This window comes from Ipomoea nil, unplaced genomic scaffold (genome assembly GCF_001879475.1).
Source record: "Ipomoea nil cultivar Tokyo-kokei standard unplaced genomic scaffold, Asagao_1.1 scaffold0672, whole genome shotgun sequence".
In the NCBI taxonomy this organism is placed as follows: Eukaryota; Viridiplantae; Streptophyta; class Magnoliopsida; order Solanales; family Convolvulaceae; genus Ipomoea; species Ipomoea nil.
The window spans coordinates 276,344-282,924 of NW_017617100.1; positions in this window are offsets into that span (position 1 = coordinate 276,344).

Here is a 6,581-nt window from a genome sequence, read left to right on the forward strand (position 1 = left end):
CTAAAAAAAATTTCCTTTGCATTCTTGATTGTGTTCTTGAATCTTGATACATGTTCTCCAGTTTCTTGAAAAACAATCCCAAAAGAGTTTTTCCTTTTTCTCGTCCAATATCAACGAGACCTCACACCTCCTAAGCACCATATTACCACATATTCTGTAAAGAAAACAACCCCATCTCACTCTTACCAATATCCAAAGCGCATTTACGCGCAATCACGTCTCAATCACACCCTGTCCAGATTTCCGCGAGCTGTGACCAGTTTCAAAGAATTACCTATATCTCGAGATCCACTAGTTAGTTTTATCTGAAATTTTGATATGTTTTAGATCTCTTCTGGGGTGTTCTATTGATATATTATAAACTTGCTAATTCCTTACGGTCATTGAGATATTGATCTTCGAAGTAAGAACATTGTTTCTGTTTTTCTGGGCGATTCTTGAAATTCTTAATTCTGTTTTGATGGGGTTGTGTGGTTCCTCTTGGTCCGAAATTTTTTTTGTTATTTACAGTAGTTATTTGGAGGTTACCTATCAAAAAAAAAAATCAAGAAAGTTGAAAAAAAAAAGAGAGAAAGCAATAAAGAAGAAGAATAAGGTTGGGGAAAGAATTTGGCTGGTAGGAGAATTTTGGAGGGACAAGGAAGGGGAAAAGTATAAGGTTGGAAGGAGTTCTTGATAGATTCCTAATTGGTTGTGGTACACGTGAACCCCTTTTATAGTCTATTTGTCTCTATCTTTTGATATTGGTCTTGCATATCTTTCTGCCATACTTCCTTCTTTGGTTTCCTTTTTCTTTCAAATCTTATTTAGTTTCTTTGCTCGTATTGTCCTTTTTCTTTGCTTCTTGCTCTCAATTTTATTACCTACCTCGCGATACACCTTACTCTCAAAGGCTTGTGAAGTTTTCCAAGGTACGTTTTCTTGAACTTTGAGGTTGAATCCATATCAACTTGAGTTCCGGACTAGAATTTTCCTTTTTGGAAAAAGGCTTGTGAGAGTATCTGCCACCTTGAGCGATACACGAGTGGAGTGTGTGTTTGTAAAAGTGTGTAGTGCACCCCCGAGCCATATAATCCACCTCTTACCTGTGAGCTGAGAATAGAGAGGGAGCGAGCCAACTTTTTGGTTTCACTAACATGAATACTCACATATCTTCTTGTTTTTAGATTTTGTTTCTCATCTACAGATGACTGAAGAGGTTCTAAACACACGTAAGAGATTAGAGCATAAAATAGATGCTCTAGCCTTTGCCATGGAAGGTTTAAGCACTCGAATGACTAATCTAGAGCAACACCCTAAGCGAGTGCAACTACCACTCTATACTAGGGGAAACATTCATGGAAAGGGATGCATTATCGTTATCAATTCGGATCGTTGTATGAATTTAGCTAGTGCAGCCATGATGGACTACCTTAAGTTACCTCTTATCAATCACCCCCAACCATACAATCTTATTGATTCTGGGGATGTGAGAGTGACTAAACAAGTTTTTATTTCTTTTTGTATTGGCAAGTATTATGATGAGGTTCTATGCGATATTGTGCCAATGCGTACTGCACATGTTTCACTTGGAAGGTCATGGCAACATGATAGACATTTTTATTATAATGCACTCAACAACACATGCAATGTCACCTATAATAGATTTATACATGTGCTTAAGCCTCTACTTCCAAAACAAGTAGAAGAAATTCAATTGAGATCGAAGCAAGTTCTCAAACCAGCCTTGAAGAAAGAAGAAATCAAAGAGAGCAAACTGGAACCTCCACGTTTAGAATTGGAGTCACCACTCCAGTGCTCTAACTTAGATTGTAGCCAAACAAAGGAACCGCTATCAGTGGTACAGTGGAAAGAACCAGCCAGAGCTATCAAAGTGCAGCCTCGCTTGCTAACAAAAAAGGATAATAAGCAAGAGAAAAGAAGGGGAGTAACTATTTACTCACTTTTATTTCAAAAGTATGCATTAAAATTCTCTAGATTTGTTTGCCATGTTTCTATTAATGACCTACTTGCCAGATGTGCTAGAAATTTGTTTGCCTCAATACATCCAAGATTCCTTAATTTTGATTTTACAAAAACTTTATTTGATAGAGATAAGGAATCACTTGGAAGTTATAAGGCACATTTGAAAACTTCTTATGGCAAATACCACTTGCACGAGGGGTTTTGGTTCAAAGTCAATGGGATTGACACTTTTTGCTTTGTTTTGGGCAATGATTTAATTGTTGATTCACATAAGGGACATTTTGATTTTCTAAAGAGTAATGATCTTTTGCATGAATATTTTCATTGGCCAAAGAAGAAAAAAGATGTAGAATCTTATGTTCAGAATTGTGCTACTTACCACCATAATACATCTAAATCATTACTTGATATTTCCATGAATTTTCTGTTTGATTTTACCTTAAGCTCTAGGAGGAAAGATTTTGTGCTTGTTGACAATTGAAACAAGATGCATAAATTTAATATGTCTCATTTTGTTGAATTATTACCATCCAGAATGTTTAAATTCCCTGATGTGTCATTAGACTTAATTGCCTTACTTGTTGATTGTAGGATGATGATTGGAGCGACTCATGTCAAGCATCCCAAGAAAAAGTTCTAGGAGCGTGATAAAACAGAAAGTGAGCTTGCTACCTTATCTTTCACTGAAGATTTGGATTCGAGGACGAATCCTTTTCAAGAATGGGAGAATAATAGGAACCAGTACACATGGAATCCAGTATGGGTAAATAGTGGGCTCATCACAAGGCCCATAACTACGACCTTAAAACATCATTGGTGGAACAAACAACAAAGACCAATAATAAGTCCATTCGATAGAGGAAAATATTATAGTGGCCCATTTCAAGTGATATCATGGATCGAAGACAATGCTTACAAGATTCGAGGTCGAATCATTTTCAAGAAGGGGAGGATGATGCAGCCCAACATAATGAAGATCCATCAAGAGTACCAATTGGGCCAATCACAAGGCCCAAGTCCAAACGATTAAGACAACTCTTCATTGGTGATATTCAAAGATGGTGGAAATCCAAGTCAAGCCCATTGAAGAAGATTTCAAGGCTTTTTATAATTGTTTAAGTGCTGATTTTGGTGATTAAATTAGGCCCAAATCAGCCCTATTATTTTTGGTCATTATTAATTTAAATTGTTTGGCATAAAAGAGAAAACACTAGTTGTATTTAGAAAGGATTCCTTAAATCCTTTTCTAAATAAAACTCTATTTACTTGTTTTCTAGATTAGGTTTAGGACTCTTTTTCCCATTGTATTTAGATTACAATGCTGCCCTATACCTATAAATAGGGCACATCCATATCAGTTTGAGACAGGCTTCAATTCAATAAAATTCTTAAGTTTTTCTTTACACTTGTGTAAGAAACCTTATGGCTAATTGTGGACTCAATTAGTGGCTAGTCGTGGACTCGACTAGCAAATTGATTCGTGGACTCGAATCAATCTTCCTTTCTTCAACCTTAGATTTAGGTTCGTGGACTCGTTCTTGAATCGAAGGAAACTAGATCCGACTCTAGTTGATTTAAGATTGCATCATCGAAGTACTTGAAGCTACAATGGGATTCTTCCAAGTCTTTGAGGATTCAAGACAAAGGGTTTCTCGTGTGGTTTAAGGTATTTTGATCCATCTCTATCTTTACTTTAAGAGCATTCTTGGGACAATATTCCATCTTTATTTGAATCTTGGATTAGATTCATATCACTTACTAACATAAGGAAGTGTTAGGAACAAGGGAACTCCTTACAAAGCTCAATGTACAACTTTGACTTTGGGGTTGACTAGTCAATTATTAGTCCCCAACTCAATTAATCCCTTAATTGGATTTGGATTTTGGGGTGTCACATGATCTCTTGGTGTTTTTAGTATCTTTTTAGGTGTCTTTTTCTAAAGATGGAATCTTTGTGTCTTTTCGTGTGTTTATGAAGTTGGAGTTGAAGAAGAGTTTTAAGAGAAGCCTTTATGGGTGTGAGAAGTGAAGGGTTAGGCTACAAAGGTAACCCATGCATTACAAAATCTATTTTCTTACCTATATGATGATTTCTTGACTTCTACTTTTGATTTTTGTGATGAAATGTGAGTTTTGATGCATTCTCTTGTGGTAATGCATATCTAGAGCTTGTTATTAGGGTTATTGTATGCCATTGCTTGGCTATTTCTTGGATGCAAGTCATATTGTTGTATTTTGTGAGATTTTGGGTGTTTTAGACTTGAATTTGTACTTGTTGTTGAAAATCCCCGAAGGGATTATTTTGTCGTACATCGTGTACCGCGGAACGGCGGGCAGAGCTCCACCCGCTGCCCCACCCGCGGGGTACACATGAGTTGGGCCTTGGTACCCGTGGGCGGAACCACGGGTGGAGGTCCACCCGTGGCCCCACCCGCGGGGTACATCTTTGTGGTCGGTCGGGGATTTGTTCCCCGTGATTCATTTGACTCGATAATTGATGTTTTGACCTCCCAATGTTGTTTTATTGGGCTATTTGAGTGTCTTCTTGATGTTTTGTATGTCTAGAACGGTATGATAGGAATCCATGTAGGATTTTGCGTCTTAAATCGTGCTAAGTGTTCAACTTTGTGATTCGTTGGACCATGATGAGTCTTGTATGTTCTACGACACTATGTTTGGTTTACCCGTTTGTTAAGCATGCTAGTTTGATGTTGAAAAGCAAGTGTGTGTGGTTTGTTCTTACCTATTTGGGTTGGCAAATTGTATTGACCACCATTGATGTCAGAATGTAATCCTTATTGAGTATGGTTTCATATCTTTGCTGTGATCCAAATCAATTTGATTCCTGTGATGAATACGTGTGTGTTGGTTGTACCTTGATTGCACGGTTAAGGGTATGGGACCTTAATCTCCAAGGTACAGATGTGGTCCTCGTGGTGTCCATGAATGAAATTGGTGGTGTGACCTGAGCGTAGGCTCATATGTTGGAGGCTGTGTGATTGAAATGAAAAGTACCCTCGTGTACTCATGAATAGGTGGTATGTTGGAGGCTATGTCGGAGGGGGGAAGACGGTCCCTGGCGATATAAGGTTGGACTCAGAAGTACAGGGTGACACTAGAAGGTAAAGGTTGGAACTGTAATAAGGCCGGGGGTAGCCATAAGGTTGGAACAGGGCATAAGGTTGGAACTTGTGACATGAAGTGTCACTGTGGCATGTAGTTGCCAATGTGTGAATGTCTACTCTTTTCTGATGAGTATATCGAGTGGTATTCTACTTTGTGATCAGTAGAATACACCTCGAATTGTATTTCTTTACCATTGTTGTTCTTGTCTGGTTGTAGTCTTGGGATGTTGATTTCCCTTGTTCCTTTGAGAGTGAGATAGAGTCTTTGCAGTTGACTTCTCTCTATGACTTTTGAAGTGATATATATACTGTATCCCGTTTCGAAAATGGTTTTGATTTATACTATCTATATATGCTACTTAACGCGTATTGATGGGTTACCAGCAATGTTCGCTGACCGGGCATCGTCCCCTTTCTTTACGTTGCTTTACAGGTCTTAAGTAGCTTATGGAGAGTGCACTAGCTGTCTGTTCGTTAGTGTAGCTCCCTTGGACAGTTTTAGTTAGAGTTTTAGGCCTGTGTGTCATGGTTGTTATGAACAAGATAGTATGTTTGTTTAGACTAGCCTGTGCATCCACTGTGATGTGGATGTGGCATAGCACTTCCCGTTTTTCCCGTTTTAATTAAAGTCTTCTGCTGTGGTTTAAGTTTTATGCTACCTGTTAGTTACCTGGCCTTATTAATTTAAGTTTTAAAATGTCGTGAAAATCGGGGGTGTTACAGTTGGTATCAGAGCCAGTTTTGAGCCTAGGATGTTAGAGTCTGGACTTTTAAGAAGTTAAGTGTGGTTTGAGACCCTAAGGTGACCTTAAGTATCTAAGTGTTTAGGACTTAGGACTTTTAGGATGCGTGGTGAGCTGTGTGTGTTGTTTATCGTTTGTTCCGTTTGCCTTGTTGTTTCTGCTAATCTTAGTGTTCTTTTAGTTAGCGCCAGGTAAGGGTGCGTTGTTTGTTGTGCCTACCGTAACCATGTTGTTGTTGTAGAAGCTTTGTCATGGCACCACGTTGTCAACGCGCTCGTACGCCGGAGACACCAACCAATGAGCAGCTAGCTCAGAACTTGCAACACCTCATGCAAACCCTGAGTGAAGCTCTTCTGCACAACAATCATCCTGCTCCGCCGCCACAGCCTGCCAGATACCGGGATGTGGGACGCCTTGTATCGGGCCACAGACCCCCGACGTTCGCCGGAGAGGAGGACCCCTTCATGCTTATGGAATGGATCCGAACCTTCGACAAGATCTTCTCCGTCGTTGGGTGTCCTGAAGAGCGCAGAGTGGAGTTGGCATCTTTCTACTTCAGTCATGAAGCTGACTTGTGGTGGGTGCACGAGGGACCCGCATGCCAAGAGGAGCCCGACTTTGAAGGATCGGATGAGAGAGCGGTTATACTCGGAATATGTCCGAGCTGCTATGTATGAGGAGTTTCTACACCTCCAGCAGGGTTCATCGTCTGTGGTTGAGTACCACAAGCGATTCTTGGAGCTCGCTC